At 35.9% G+C, this 15,950-nt stretch overlaps 1 pseudogene; it reads right to left on the reverse strand.

Annotated features, from left to right (window-relative positions):
* Positions 1-306: 306 nt before the first annotated feature.
* LOC128864812 (jerky protein homolog-like) lies at positions 307-1,902 on the reverse strand (annotated as a pseudogene).
* Positions 1,903-15,950: the final 14,048 nt, after the last annotated feature.

Consider the following 15,950-nt stretch of genomic DNA (forward strand, 5'->3'; position numbering starts at 1 on the left):
GAAGCCATCACTGGTAGTATTGATCTGCTGCGACATCCTATGGTGGCTGATATAAGTTACAATACTTTTGAAATTGAATGCACGTTCAATATTTGACATGCGGTTCGCGAGCAGTGGAACATTTGAGCGATTTTATGTCCAGTGAGCCAAGTATTTTGGACGCTGCCGTAAATTTTTCTTGAAAAACTTTTATATATATACAGTAGAGCACCGATTATCCGAAACAATTGGTGCAGAGGGTGTTCGGATAATCGATTTTTCGGATAAACGAACATTTGCTAATATGTGGTAATACATAGTACACAACTAATCTAAAAAAAAGTCGAACATATTTGTTTGCTTAAGTTTTGAGACTCGTTTTTTTGCCGCCAAATCTCTTAGGCGTTTTACAGACAGCAACTGCACAGAATCGCATTCCCCTTGGTGTTCCAACCATTTAATAGCAGTCTCAAAGCATTTAAAGGCTTCTTCATTGGACGGACATCTAAGACGATGTCATCACTAATTTCGTCTTCATCGTCGTCATCTTCAGGAACTTGAACCTGTGCTATTATATCGTCGTCTGTCAACAATTCGTACCCAGGATCATCCTCGTCAAATTCTAGTCATTCATGTACGTTTTTCTGGCCACATTTTTCAAATCATGAAACGTCTTTCATCAACTCAACCATTTCTGAAACAAAGTTTTCATTTGTTGGTTCTTCAGATGTAAGGCTAGCTTCGGATTCAACTGCTGGACAAAGCTTATTCCAGGATTTCTTTAGAGCAGTCGCTTTGACATTAGCCCACGCCTCTGCTGCCATGTAAACAGCATCCTTCAAGTTAATACCTTTGTAGATTTCAAGAATTGTTTTATCTTCCTCTTGGCCCATTAGGACACTACGAAGCAACGCTTTTCTGTAGTAACGTTTGAAGGCTTCGATCACCCCCTGGTCCATAGGTTGAAGGACTGAGGTAACATTGGGTGGCAATAAAAACACCTTTAATTTACCATCTTCTCTCTCAAGTAAAATGTTTGAGGGATGACTTGGAGCATTATCAATCACTAATAAAACATTTCCTCTCTCTCTAGTTTCTATCTGATGTTTGTTAACCTCTGGAATGAAATCAGCGTCATATTACTCGATAAATACTTGAGTGTCCATCCAAGAGTGTTTTTGGTTTTTGTAAACAAGCGGCAGTTTTTTGATTCCTCTGAAGCATCTTGGATTCTTAGATTTTCCTATGATCAGCAAAAGTAGTCTATGTGTGCCCGTATTGTTTCCACAAACCATGGCTGTTATGCGGGATTTGCTTGCTTTGAATCCAGGCACTGCCATTTCTTTTTTAGAGGCAAGGGATTTGGTCGGCATTCTCTTCCAGTATAACCCAGTCTCGTCTGCATTGTAGACGTTGTTGTCCTTTTAACAAGGATTTACAAATAAACTCTTAAAACTTTCTTTGAACTTTTCAGCAGCTTCAATGTCAGCTGACAGATTTTCCCCTTGGATATTTAGCTCTCTAATTCCGTGCCTAGACTTAAATCTTTTGATTTAACCAGTAGATGCTTTAAAATCATTGTTACCCCCAAGCTTTTTGTTCATTTCTAATGCTTTGGCGCAAATCAAAGGACCATTCCTTGGTTGACCTTGAGCACGTATCTGCATGAACCGTGAGTAAACTGCAGTGTCTAGGTTTTGATTTTCTGCCATTTTCATTGTTTTTCTATGCAAGCTTCCATCTTCACTGTCCAGCACGCAAGCAAACTTTGTGATAGATTCACTGTTTTTTTAATGTCAGTTATCGTTGAATTCCTAACACCAAACTCTCAAGCTAATTTGATCCTCTTGCACCTTTTTGTAATCGTTCCAAAATTTTAAGTTTGTCAGAAAGACTAAGCACAACTCGTTTACGTTTCGGCATTGCTAGGAGTCACACAGCACACAAAAAAAAACCAGGACGGACCGTTAAAACAACACTGAAGTCAGTCAACGTCAATAGAGAAACAAACTGATTAAACGGATCCGTACTTCTGCCGGCCGTCGTGTTTTAATGAGAGATTGCCCAAACAAAACTGTCGGCGTCGGATGCGCGTTCGATGCGCGTTCGATGCGCGTTCGATGCGCATTCGTTTCGCGGCACGATAACACCACCGACGCTGTTATATTTAGGAACTGCGATACTAACTTGAATTCATAAAGCGCGTGACAGAAAGCAAGTATGTACATATGTCGCTGTCAATATCTATGAATCATGTTCTAAATATAATATAAAATGCTATCGATTAAGACACGGAAAATGTAAAAATCATGACGTTACCTTGCGTCGCTCTCTGAGGCATTTCTATTTAACGTTTCTATTTCATTTGTACATAGTTTTTTTTTTATTCTTTATATCCGAAAAGGCGTCATGTTTCCTTTCGGTTAACTGACGTTTCGGATGACCGGCTTTCGGATAATCGACGCTCTACTGCACATATAATTGGCGCGTACTCCCTTTTTGGGTGTTCGAGCTCCTCCTCCTCTTTGATATTGTTCCACAAATGGAGGGATCTACAGTTTCAAGCCGACTCCGAACAGCAGAAATTTTTATAAGGAGCTTCTTTATGTCGGAAGTTTGCATTGCCGGCCGAGGAGCGACCGCTATTAGAAAAAACTTTTTTCTTCATTTTGGTCTTTCACCGAGATTCGAAACTACGTTCTCTCTCTGAATTCCGAATGATAGTCACGCACCAACCCATTCGGCTACGGCGGCCGCCGTAAGTAGAAAAAAAATATTTTGAGTAACAGAAATCACGATGATGGATATACACAATGGCGCAAAACTAATCATCCAATTTTGTTTTTAAATCACTTTTTTGCCAAATAAGAAAAATGTTCTTACAAATAGAAATTTTTATTTTGATTTTTAGATCTTTTTATTTTTGATCCATTGATTGCCTGTTTATATACTGCAGGTAACTACTTCCCAATTATGATAAAGCTTCCATATGGTGATTAATTTTGCGCCGCCGTGTAGAAAAATAAGTAAATAGAAAAAAATAAAAAAAAATAAAAATTTATAATTTTAAGATTTATTCAATGTTGAAGTTTTGGTATAAAGTATTTTAAAGTCATCTATTTTCGGCTTTATTGAACAATTTCTTAACATTTTTTTTTTTACTTTTTAGGTTGAAATATACTTTTAAGCAAAGAGATAGACCAAAAAAGTATTGAGATTCCAAGGGTTCTCAAGCACTTCTCGTACCGAATATTTTACTATAACGTTAATATAGAAGAATATTGTAAAAATACTTATTCAACAACTGAAAAGAGGCCAGCGTTTTTTTTCTACTGACGGTTTCAAATACTACGACAGCACTTCCTTTGCATAATAAATAGTTACATAAGGTGCGTTTCATAATAATAAGACACCCCTAATTTTTTTAAATATTTCAATTTATAGATTTCAGAGGAAAATAGAAATTTTACACATCGATTAAAATAAGAAAAGTTATCTCTTGTATTACAGAGTTTAGAACTTTTTTTAATAAATAAAGAAAATTTTTAGCAAAAACGTATTTCCAGGCGTTTCAAAATGATAAGATAATAATTAAAGCGATCATTTAACAAAAGTATACTGTTTTCGAATTTTTTTCCTATCGTCTATGTATTCTACGGAAGCACCATTTGTTTAGCGACACAAAATAACATTTTTTTCATCGATTCTGCTAACTGTTTAAGTGAATTTACATCTGGAGAAGTATATTCTGCCTTAATTGCCGCTTTAAGCTCGTTGGTATTGTCAAATTGGCGATTGTTGGCTTAAACTCTTCTGACTGACATACCCCAAATGTTTTCTATTGAACTTAGATCCTTAGAACACGCCGGCCAGTCCACGGTTTCTATGGAACAATCGGTAAAATACTGCCTTGTTTCCCTGCTTACATGGATTCGGGCGTTGTCTTGCTGAAAAACGAAGGGCGCTTCCCGATTATCCTTTTCAAAAAGTTTTTGTAGTCCCAACTATTCATTTGCGATGCTGTAAAGAGTCGCTTTCGATGTAAATGCACCCCAAACCATAACAGAACCTCCGGCGAAGTTGCGCTTTTAAAATAAGAGGTGGCTCTTGAACAAATCCCTCCAATAATTTAAAAACCATTTGATCCAGGACTTTTTTTTCACCCGAAAATATAACCTTTTTAAAAAATAATATGAAATTGGGCAGCATTAAAAATATGACAAATCTCTTACTGTGCCCCAGTTGGTGTCTAGGAGTTTTTCTGCAAACTGAAGTCACATCAGCTTGTGCCGTGGCAAAAGATGGGGTTCTTTTGTTATTTTTGACAATTTTAAATGCGCCAAACTGATATTTTCGAAACCTCATTTTGAACAACAGCGGTCAAGTTGGCGCAAGATTTAGTCGAGTTAGAAGCTCTTCTTATGACTCCTCGCTGTTCTCGACTTGAGAGTGATATTTTTCTTCCAATGGGCTTCAAAATGTTGTAATTCTCAGGACTCCGTAAAAAATTCCAGATAGCACAAAACTTCTGCCTGTTTATTTTTTGCAATTAATTTGATTGACAAGCCTGAATCCTTGTAGGCCTACATTTTTACACGCTCCTCTTGTGATATTATTAAACACCTCGGCATTTTAGCTTAAATTGAATAAAATTATAGTTAAGGTCATCCAAAATAACAATCAGCACCTTCTATCTCTTCAGAAGCTTATTTTCGAGTATTGTCTTTTCATTATGAAACGCCGAAGAGCCTAGAAAGAGTGCAGCTTCTTGGAAAAGTATAACGATTCTACAAAATAGAGTAAGCTTTCGCACCAGAAACAATTCATGGAAGTCTTAAGTCTTTAGCTGTTAAAATGACGCAAAATAAAAGATACTTCGGAAAGTAAAAGCGAGCTTATGGTAGTTCAAAAATTGTATACCAAAGGTGTTTTACGATTATGAAACGCACCTTACTTATATTTATACATATGTTTTCTTTTAACCCCAACTGCAGCATATAAAGTCAGCCCCCAGAATACCATCGTATACGGCTTCCATGTGAACCTATTATAACGTAACTTATAAAGCTCTATAGTGTTATTGATATACCTATAATAAAGGATGTTTTTTTAAGAGGTTAGGTTTTCAAGATGAAATAAAACGTATATATATTAATTTAATGTTATGGCCAAGAATTTAGCTTTATTATAAAGATAAGGGTTTGGCATTATGTTCTAAAAAAGATTTCGGGCAAGTGGCCGCCGCGGCTGGCTCGAATAAATTCCAGCCGAGAGGCCCAATTTTCGACCACTTTTTGCAGCAATTGGAGCCGTATGTCAGCAATAACGCGCCGAATATTCTCTTCCAAGACGTCAATCGTCTCGGGCTTATCTGCGTAGACAAGCGACTTCACATAGCCCCACAAGAAATAGTCCAGCGGTGTTATATCGCACGATCTTGGAGGCCACGCCACAGGTCCACGGCGCGAGATAATGCGCTCACCAAAAGTTTCCTTCAAAAAATCGATTGTTGCGCTGGCTGTATGGCATGTAGCGCCGTCTTGTTGGAACCAAAGGTCGTCCACATCTGAAAATTCTTCACTATTTTGTGAAGATTTTTAATTGTTTAAAAAAACTTTATAAGGGTAGAAGCGCGAAATAAAACGTATATTGCCTGTAACGCCGCGTAATTAAAAAAGAAACACCGCACACGTCCGATTACAATTCCAAAAGTGGAGTTTATTACACATGTACTGTCCTTATATTAGGCCTAAAACTAAGATACGAGAAATAGCGGAAATGGAAGAACAGTAAGTGGAGAGTTAGAGAGAGTTTGCAGTTAAGTAAATAGAAATAGGAAGAACGGAAAGTAGGTAGAAATAAAGTCAATGCTCGGAAGTAAATAGAAACAGGTAAAGAAATAGCGACAGCGAGAAACAGTAAAGTATACTATATACCTACTTATAAATAAACAATATAAAATAACTTAATATTAAGCTTTAATACAATTTCAATTTTTAAATTCAATATTATTTAATTTATTCTATTCTAATTTACGTTACATTATTCTATTATAATAGTTTGCCAGAATCTGGCTTAATAACATCAACATCGTCCAATTATATATAGCGCTCTCCATTGACTGTAACATTATGGTCGGCTTCATTTTTAAAGAAATATGGACCAATGATTCCCTCTGTCCATAGAGCACACCAAACAGTGACTTTTTGAGGATGTAACGGCGTCTCAGCAATGGCTTGTGGATTATGTTCACTCCAAATGCGACAATTTTGCTTATTGACATACCCATTCAACCAAAAGTGAGCTTCATCGCTGAACAAAATTTTCTTGTTAAAATCGGGATCGGTGGCCATCTCGTTTTGGGCTCATTCACCGAACGTGCGACGCGCTTGATCAGGTGTAAGTCTATTCATTATGAAATGGCAAACCAAACTGAGTATAAATCAAGTGACAGCTGTCAAAAAGACCATCTACGAAAAAAGTAGTGCCAACTTGAAAACCTAACCTCTAACAAAAACACCCTTTACTTAATGCCAACAAATGACGTTTAATGAAGAGTTTTCATTGTAGGTGATAAGTTGTAACGGTTTTTTATTAGTTATTTCAACTATTATTACTATTAATATATTACTTTTTCTACTTTAGTGCTACAGTTATAACCAAATTACAAACATACAATTTTAATTCTTTGATATATGAGGTTTATTATTAGCTGTATTTATTCGTTATTTTATTTATTCGAGTATATTATTTATTCGTTTGTTTTTCCAAATTTGATTGGACTGGTATCACCCAAAGCGGAAGCTTTTCTTTGGTATGTTATTCACACAAGAAATATAAACAAATGTCCATTATACTGTCGAATGTGCAGGGCAGATGATTAAAACTGGTGGCAAACAGACATTGCGTTCAAATGGAAGTAAAAAAATATACGCATTCTCATTTTCACATTTTTGGATCAATTATTTCAACTATCAACATGAGTAAAAGAGTTCCAACCCTTTGAGAAGCAAGTCTTCGTATTCACCTCACTCTGAGCGCTACAAAATCAAGGCCTTAGAACCAGTCACGCGCAATCGCCTCGATCACATTTACTCAATGGTAAAAAAATTTAAGTCAGCTTACTAATTTTTCGGGTTTAACAGTTTCACACCTTTCGACTAAGGCATATAAAAATCACCATACTTTAGCAAAAGTTAGATATTATTTGGTCATTCAATTTTGGTGTATTAAACTATAATTTTGAAGTGGCTTCACATCACGTTCTTTTTTGACATTTTTTTTTTTTTGTTTGCTGGCGGTCTAGCTCTTTTTCTCCAAATACAAAATATTCGCGTATTCGTTATTTGGAAAAAAATACATAACAATGTCAATAAACAAAAATTATCAAAAATCCACGTGAATTGTCATCCTCTTTTAAGTGTCATTTTGTTGTACAAAATTTGATATTCGAAAGGATTTGCATACTCGAAATTTTCTTAATACCTCTTAATAAATTTGAACAAAGTTAGAAACTTTGAGCTTTATGGTTTTTGTTGTTGTAAGAGCTTTACATTTTATAAAAAACTTAAAAATGTGAAAAATAAATAAATAAATAAATAAATAGTTAAAAATTGCAATTTGCTGCGCCCTTATTATTGTGAAAACAAGTAAAAGATTTTCCAATAATAGGTGTTATTTATCGCTATCGAAAGATGGTTAACGATTTTTTATGGCCGGAAATGGATGATATTGATCTGGACAACGTTTATTTTCAACCAGACGGCGCTACGTGCCACACAAGCAACGAAACCATTGATCCTTTACGGGAAAAGTTTTCGGACCGTGTTATCTCTTGAAGAGGTGATCACAATTGGCCACCGAGATCTTGTGATTTAACACCTTGTGACTCTTTTCTTCGGGCCACGTGAAAGAGAAGGTCTACGCCAACAGCTCAGGATCGATTTAAGACCTCAAAGATGGAATTCGTGAGCCTATCGAAGACATAGTGCAGCCACTTTGCAATTCGGTTGTGGAACATTTCATGAAAATGATATTGTCTGTAAGCGTGGTCGTGGTGGTCATTTGCCTGATGTTATTTTCCACTAATAACGGCATTCCTTCCTCTTTATAATGAAATAAACATCCGATCATTTATATTATTGTAAAAAATAGCATTTTTCTTTGATTATCAAAATAACACCTCTTATTGGAAAACCCTTTATATATAGTACTTATAAATTTATTTCTCATGCTTCTATCTAATTTGCATAAGTATGTAAGTTTTTATACCACGTTAATCAAAAAGTTCCCAGAACAACCTCCAAATGACGCTCTAAGTCAAATTATTTGATGTTCTATTTTTCTTGTTTTTGTTATGTTGTCATACCTATGATTAGAATTCCAGTCATACCAAACTTTTATTGCCATTGTTTGTCATTTGTAAAAGTTACTCCGTCTTGAGCAAATTTACCTCTGCACGCATTTTCGAGTTTTTACAATGAATTTTAAAAATGAATTTGAATTTCCAACAACCTTAGAAATGTAGGGAATATGTTTCCGTACTGTCCATCCACATATCAAAAAGTTAATAAAATAAAATATAAATGATTATACTTACCATATATAAGTCATGGTAGGTTAGGCCTGGTTAGGTTGAAGCGGTTGTCCTGTAGAACACAATCAGGCTCATAGCCCATTGTGATGCCGCGTGGGAAGCTTTCCTTATTTCTCCTAAAACCGGTGTGTGATTTTCAAAAATTTTAGAATACCTCCTATTTCTGCTGAACAGAACTGAGATCTTCCAATTCGCTAAAAAATTCTCTGCCTAGAATAGCAAATCTCCGTCTGGACAATGGCACAGAAGGTGCAAGATTGTCTCTTCCTCAACAAGACAACTTCTACAGAAATCATGTGCTTGCATACGCATCCTTTAGGCGTGCCTACCTATTAGGCAGTGCCCCGTTATCAGTGTGCTAAAACTGTGTTTATTTGGTCTTAGTGAAGATTCTGTGTGTTTGTGTGCATTGAGAGTCGGCCACAGTTGACGCGCGATTTTGCAAATGGCTTCACTATGCCATCTTTCGTTTGATTTGCTTGCGATTTCTTCAAGGATGAGTAACTTACAGGTTTGCAAACTTGGTACCGAGTCTCGGCTCTGCAGTTACCCTCAATGCCGCTATGGCCAGGAACTCATATTATCCGTAAGCGAAATGACTCAGCCATCTCGTTAAGAAAAGTGCGGAATTTCATGGCTACCTCGGAGGTTCTTGACTGTTTTGTGAGGGATGTCATCGCCGCCTGGCTGTCAGTGAAAATGTAGATGTCATTTCCAGATAAGTCTTGGTAGCTACCCAAATATGCCCACCTACCTGTGTAAGCAAACAGCCACTTATTAATATACATCGCATTTAACTTCAAGAATACCCAAAACATTTGATTGGAATAAAGTGACTACACTCCTAGTGACCCAAAAAGATAAACAATAAACCCAAATATGAATATAAATTTACTGTTTTGGCACCTGTTTGTTATTTACGCTCAAAACTTCAAGTAACCCATTGAATGCGAAAAAGTTCTTTAACATAGACACAATGTGATATAAGAAGTAGAGTATTCTGGAAGTAGCGCAGTGCAAGGAAGGCAAAACGGACCAGATACCAAATAAAAGTAAAATAAGTCCTAACCGGGCACTTCAAACCAGTGAGCGATAGCCTATGAAATTCACTGAAGCTGATAAACGATGGTGAAATGAGCGAAAAGTTTTGCTCTACATATTTCAACTTGTACGCGATCATATACAGCCAAAGTAATTTAAAAACAGAAATATTTATGCATCATAAATTATTTCGAGGAAGGACGCTTTTTCCGCTAAAAATTTTGGCTTCCAGTTGGTAATAAGTATTTACATATGTACACTTGCGCTCGCATAATTAAGTTACCTCACCTTTTTGCAATATTCGCAAAAAATTTGATACAAATTTTTTTTTCATGCACTTTTTATAAAAATATAATTTATTGTTTCATAAAAATTTTAAATGTCAAAGTTCGAAGCTTTGTATAAAATTAACTAAAATTTATCTGATTTTAATAAATTTTATTCAAAATGTATAAATTTTTAACCCTCTGCAACTGACGTGGTATATAACAGACACCAAATACTGCAAACCACTATTTTGCTCCGTTCTTTTATAAGCAGATACTTTCGAATTTTTAGTAGCTTCTTATTACGTTCTCATGAGTTTCGTTAGTGTATAAAAGGCAGTTGAAGTGAGTACACGCGTCGGAGTGAGTGAAAAAGTGTCTACAAGTCAACCACATCAGTATTGACGCAGGTATCTGAGAAACAATCACCTCAGTATTTTTGTAATATTCTCATAGTGTCTCCTGAACAACGTATCAGTGAAATTGTTTCATTACCTCATATTTCTTTAGTTTTAATTTGATGGAGCAGTTAAATACAAACAGAGGATACAATCTTCCAAGAGAACATCAACTGGAACTTCTAAAAGCCGTGACGAGCAGATACAACAGTGGTTGGAAGAAGAAACCGAGCATGAGTTCAGCGCTTTTGATGACGAAGGCACTGACCCAAATTTTCAGCCTGAAACGGAACTTTTAGAAAACGATGAAGTTTCAAATGATGAAGCAGATGAAGAACTTATTGTTTCAAGTCAAGTCAGGTCCATCGCTGACACAAAAAAAAAAAGTTATGATAGCAGATTACAACCATACCAAAGGAGGAGTCGTCGAAGTTGACAAAAACCGTTCGATATATTCAAGCAGCCGTAAAACTCGTCGTTGGCCTATGGCAGTTTTCCAAAGACTAACAGATATGATTGGTATTAAAGCTTTGTTTTGAATCAAAGTCTGCAGACAGTGATGATAAATTGAGAAGAAAAACTTGTTTACTCAATCTGGCAGGAGAATTGGCGTTAGATCACATGAAATTTCGGGTGTATAATGAAAGATTGCCAAGAGAACTAAAAATAACGATAAACAGGGTTTTTGGTAAAGATCTTCCCCTCCTCCACCGACTATTCGATCTAACTCATCGAGTGGAAGAAAACTTTGCACTATTCGTCCGCCAAAAATAAAAAGAGTAACTAGATATTGTTGCTGCAATTGCTTAAAGCCAATTTGCCTCCAATGCTCTAAGCCACTTTGTGAGATCTGCCAACAAAATTTGTAACTTTTTATTACACGATTAATATGATCTCTTTTTACTAGACTGATAAGTTTAAGCTTAATAAAGAATGCAAAATGGTTTTTTTAATGAATTAATGAATGAATGGAATATTGTTTTTTTTTATTTAATACATAACGTTTGGAGGACGAATTTGTAAGTAATGTTCAACATGAAATAATTTCTAACTTAACCACTGAATTTATCTTTTTTCTTTAATATATCGTTGAGTTTAGGCTTAAACAAAAGTAAATGTAAAACATTTGTTGAAAAAAAAAAAAATATGAAATATTTTTCGTTGTTTTTGTATGGATATATGTTTTAAGGTTTAATTTGTGAAATGAGAGCAAAGCCTGTTTAACATAAACTACCATTTTAAGTTCAATAAATATGTTAATAAATAAAAATATAAGTATTTAGGCAAAAAATTAAAATAGTTTCACCAACTTTACAAGTCGGAACTTGGTAAAGGCAAGTCGTCGAAATGGTGTCTGATATACCTACTACCATGTCAGTGGAATTGTGAAAATTAAGTCACGTCAGTCGCAGAGGGTTAAGCAGAATCTTTAGGAAGTTGCTGGCTAGGCAATATATCGCCCATTCAAATTCAGTATAATAAAGTGTAAGTTTGACGGGTCGCAAAAATAGCGTTGAGAATTTTGTTTTATTGCATGCGATGTTGACAATTTTCTTCCATGTAAAACTCCGGCGGCCGGCGTAGCCGAACGGGTTGGTGCGCGACTACCATTCGGAATTCACAGAGAGAACGTCGGTTCGAATCTCGGTGAAAACACCAAAATTCACAAAAACATTTTTCTAATACCGGTCGCCCCTCGGCAGGCAATGTATTTGTGTTTCTGTTTCAAACTGTAGGTCCCTCGATTTGTGGAACAACATGAAATAGGAGGAGGAGCTCGGCCAAACACCCAAAAAGGGCTTACGTGCCAATTATATATGTATATATAACACTCCGGTTCGCAAATGGAAGAACATATTCAACATTCATGTTGAGCGACTTCAAAGCTACACTTTACTACTTTAAAATTGAATGAAATATAAAAATTGGATACCTAGAAAATTTTCTAAATATTCTGAATAAAAATGTGAAAATAGTGTTGAAATCCTTTTCAAACTTTTTTGAAATTTTCGTGAATTATGTGCAAAGTGTGAAGCTTTAATTTACCTGCTCTTTATTATATAATGCACTATATTTAATAAAAATCCGACGAAAAAAATCTTGATGCAAAATATGGCGAGTATTGTAAAACGAAAAAGGGACTTAATATTCTGAGCCCAAGTGTTTATACTGGGTGCTTTGTGGTGTAATAAATATTCGTATATCTGCGGAAATGTGTTCATGTCCTTGGTACTTTGTTTGTGTATTGTCGCGTTTGCTCTTATCTCTGTACGGAATTTAACTCCTCTGTTTAAGTGTTTGTGAGCGCATTATTTCGTGACTGTTTCACTTGCGTATAATTTGCTAAGCTAACAAATAAGTATCTTGTATGTATGAAAGCAAACGCAACGGCCAGACAATTGCACAAATCGAAGGAATCGTGAAGTCAAGGTGACCTGTAGGGAATTCAGAGATATTCTCATTTAGATATTTCATTACGAATTTTTTAAATTATTTTTGTAAGTAGTTTTGTTTACTCTAATTATTTTTAATTTTGCACTACATTCTACTTAGCCTATGAAAAATTGTATTTATAAAATATATATTGTAAAAAAATAAAAAAAATAAATAAATCAATACGTTGATCTTGAGCTGGCGCACTTTGGGAGCATAATGGCGAAAATTATAATTTTGGGTACAGGTGAATTTCCATTTCCTCTGTGAATTTCCATTTCCTCCCCTATGGAAGGAGAGAATATCAACCCAGGACAAATCATTGTTAGAGAGTCTCGAACGACTTGCTGGATTAAGTATCAACGACCTAACAAGGTTCTTCAACCGCACCGACTGGATATAGTTCTGCTGTAAATAAAATTTAACAAGTTGCTAACGAAGATGGTGCGATTGCGCTAGTAGGATTCTGGATGAATCACCACTTCGACCAACCAACCGTTGGAAGCTATATCTTAAAAAGAAAGAGACTTAATCTTGACTTTAAATAATTACTAATGGCGATGGATAGGTCACACACTGAGAAAACAACCAGATAGCATCCCGAGAATGGCACTGGACTGGAACCCGCAGGGGAGTAGAGGTCGCGGTTGACCCAAACAACACTTGGAGAAGTTCGATGTTGCGTGAACTAGCAGATGCCCACATCTCATGGGACGGTAAGAAAACAGCAGCACAGAACCGTGTACGATGGAAGAGCCTTGTCGAGGCTCTATGATCCCGAGAAGAGTGAACAAGGAGAAAAAAATATATATATGTGACCTGGTCTACGAAAAGGTACCTTACGTGTGAAAACAAGTTTTCGAGAAAACAGCAGTTAAAGTTTAAACTTTTCGGTCTTTTTCGTATTTGTACTTTTTTTTTACTTTTAACAAACTTGTAAACAAATTATGACTTTCTGGTTTTCACCATTTTAAAGAGCTTTTCACACACTATTCGAATCAACAAAAAAGTGAAAAATGATTTTTTGACATGTAAGGTACCTTTTCATAGACCAGGTCATATATATAAAAAAATACAAGTTATTTAATTCTTATTTCAATTTTCCTGACTTCAATAAATTCAAGCATACCTGGTGCATATCAGCCCGCGAAAAATATACAGCACCTCAACATTTTGACAAGTTTTGACTATTTATTTATTTATGTTTTTATTTAAATTATTTTCTTATTAAAATATGGCTCATTCAATAATAAATTATATCTATCTGTGTTAATGTAAAATGTAATGTGTAAAAGTATAAATATTCGACAAATTTTCAGAAAAATTTCGAAATTTTTAGTTAGAATTAAAAAAAAATTTGGTAAGCAGTTTAGCCCATTAAATTTTGTAATAAAAAAACAAAAATTTGAAGTGGCTCAAGCACCTCGTTGATTTTTGATGAGTTTTTTTCCTGACGCTATTGCAAATTTTCTCTATACAAAAAAAGTTCGTAGATTTGTTGAATGGAGCAAATGCACAACACCGTCAACAAAAAAAAAAATAATAATATTAAATCAGCGGGATTTTCTAGCAAATTCAAACTTGAGTTTTATTATGTTGGCATGAGACTGCTTAGCCAATTTTTTGTGTTTAATTCTTTTTACAAAGCTTGAATAGGTTAGGCTTGGTTCCGCAGTATTTTATATATATTAGAGCGGGTCGATTTAAAATTCGCTCATTGCTCTGTGAAAACCGTATTCTAGGGATCAAAATAAGAAACTTTGCCGAAGGAACCATGCCTCTAAAACGAATTCTGATGTCCCCCAATTTGAGTCGAACGAAAAATCCCACTTTGATCCATTTAGAGTGCTCCAATCGAGTCCAAATGTATGACCGACCCCCACTAACTTAGAACGACCGATCCAAACATGCCAGTGGCACACCCCCTGGAACCCCCTGGGGGGTTCCCCATACAATAATTTCAAAATATCACCATTTTTGGCATTTACATGAGAAAAGAAACTAAAAAGTTCGACCAAAATTGGGGGACATCAGATTTCGTTTTAGAGGCATGGTTCCTTCGTTTGATCGTTTCTTATTTTGATCCCTAGAATATGATTTTCATAGAGCAATTGGCGATTTTTTTGCCTCCCCACAAATCGACCCGGCCTAATATATATATTTTAGTATATTTTTATACAAAAGTATGCGTGTGAAAAAAGAGAAAAGTCAAAAGTGGTATAGTTGTTAAGGTGATATATTTTTTCTTCGCGGGCTGCAGATCTACGTTCAGCTCAAACTTAGTTGATTTACTTAAGTTTTCTTCCAAAAGCTGCGAAAAATTGCAATTGGCGGTAAATTTCAATTCTGCTGTGATATTTGTAAGGTAAGCAGTAAAACACGTCACGAAGTTATGTATCGCTATACTTCTCAGGAACGTACGATAATTGTTGTCGCAGCATGAATTTCGTCGTAGATTTCTTAGTCCCCGATACCAACTGGACAGGCACTACGGCGCTTAGCCGCTCACCTATAAGTGTATGAAACAACATGAGATTCGGTCTGATCTGACCGTTTTGCTTCCGATACCGCAACTGTGACTGAAGAAGTCGCAGGAAAACTCGCAGTTTCGGCGAGACGACATGCCACACAATTGACCAACAATGGACGATCTTTACGGAGTGGAGTCATAATGAGCGAGTCAACACTTCTTTTTATGGAGTTTTTAAAGCCACGAATCTGTGTCAACAGGCCTCAGAAACTTGACGTCTTCAAAGGGAATATGCGCTAAGGAGGTACGCGAACTTATCGCAGGAATTTCTAGCATTTGTAGGGTCATCACTTCTGAGAACAGCAACTTGGCCGACAATATCTCCCCCGTCCCCCCGACAGTCGGTTCTGCGTTACCGGAACGACCCGGATTCTTCAGTGTAGAATCGCATTAGTGGCACCTAACCGTAAAATTAATTTATGTTGCACTTCATTACCAACATTCTGTGTCACATACCGTACATGTATGGGGAATGGTTTTGCCGGCACAATAACAACAACAAAAACAGGGTTTCCTCATATTCACACAAAACAATTAAGGCTTCAAATAAACGTTGCCCATAAGTAGAACCAAAATTTTTCCATTTAAGAAAAAAAATTACAGCTAAAAATATCGGGCGATAACTTTTGCGCCACTTTGTACAAACTTCTTATACTCGCAGGCATAAATTAGAATGAAAAACCTTGGTACAAAATATGAAAAAAAAT

Source organism: Anastrepha ludens, chromosome 5 (assembly GCF_028408465.1).
Source record: "Anastrepha ludens isolate Willacy chromosome 5, idAnaLude1.1, whole genome shotgun sequence".
In the NCBI taxonomy this organism is placed as follows: domain Eukaryota; kingdom Metazoa; phylum Arthropoda; class Insecta; order Diptera; family Tephritidae; genus Anastrepha; species Anastrepha ludens.